The sequence below is a fragment of the Pteropus medius genome, unplaced genomic scaffold (assembly GCF_902729225.1).
Source record: "Pteropus medius unplaced genomic scaffold, Ma_sr-lr_union100, whole genome shotgun sequence".
In the NCBI taxonomy this organism is placed as follows: domain Eukaryota; kingdom Metazoa; phylum Chordata; class Mammalia; order Chiroptera; family Pteropodidae; genus Pteropus; species Pteropus medius.
The window spans coordinates 30,755,901-30,757,162 of record NW_024352787.1 but is presented as its reverse complement, the minus strand read 5'-3'; positions in this window follow the sequence as shown (position 1 = coordinate 30,757,162).

The window sequence follows — 1,262 nt, the reverse complement described above, 5'->3', positions numbered from 1 at the left end:
AGGGGCAGCAAGGAGGGTAGCGGGCAGGTAGTTGAGATCGAGAGAGGGGCCCGCGTCACCTCGTCCTCCGTGTTGCTTACGGCTGCTTCCGAAGCTATGTAAGAACAAGACACTTTCCACAGCAGCCACTTAAAGCTGGGCGATGCCTTTCTTTTTTTAAATGTTAATATCATTATCCTTATTTGGCTTCACTGAGGTGTAACTGACAAATAGAACCGTAGGCTATCTCAAGCGTACGTGGTGGTGACGTACGTGGGGACAAGATTCTGCACATCAGTCAGTTAACACATCCCTCACCAGAGCTATTTATCCTCTTTCTGCTGATGACACTTAATTTCCGCCCTCTCGGCCAGCTTCCGCCATTCAGCGGTGTCGCTGACTTCGGCCGAGAGATTTTCCTGGCGGCCCTTTTCCAACGTGTAGCTGCCCGCGCGTGCCCTTTACCGGCCTCTCCTTGTCCCCCGCCCCTCGGCCCCTGGCTGCCTACTTCGCTGCCACTTGACTTTTCTTTCCGAGTCCACACGTAAGTGGAAGCGCGCCGCGTTTGTCCCTCTCTGTCTGGCTTGTTGCACTGAGCGTAGTGTCCTCCAGGTTGACCCATGTCATTGTAAACAGCATGTAATCCTCCGTTGTATGTAGACCAGGTGACGTCTCTCTTGCTAGGACTCGGGGTTTACCCAGCACCCATGGGCTCCCCATCCAGGTCCTCTTCCTACAGTCCTGGTGTGAGTGTCCCCCCTGCCCCAGTCACATGGTGTCCCGTTGGCTTTTCACACGTCTCTGCCCACGTCCAGCCGTGGCTGGATCACTCAGATGTGTTCGCAGTGTGTGAAAAAGCACCTTCTTCCTCTCTGATCCGTGGTCCCTTCCTTTATTCACACTCACGACAGCCCTCAGCTCCCACAGACATCGTCCGGCGTCACTGCCCGACAGTCTGCACCAAAGCCAGCCTCCCCCGGGGCCCCCGTGTGCGTGCATGAGCATGTGCGTGGGGGGCAGGGCGGAGACTAGAAACCCGGGTCAGGACCCCCTCGGAAGTCATCCTCCTGCCCTCGTGCACTTCCGTTTGGGGACGTGAGGGACGACATGCTCGCCATTTCCCTGAGCCCGGCCCGGCAAGAGGGAGACTCATTTCATACATTTCCCTCCTTGCATGTCTTTCTTAGGGAATAGTAGTGTGGACAGTTTTCACCGGGCAGGAAGAAGCGGCGCCTTTCTGAAGCACAGCCGGTCTCTGCGGCTGCGGCGCAGGCGCATCTGCA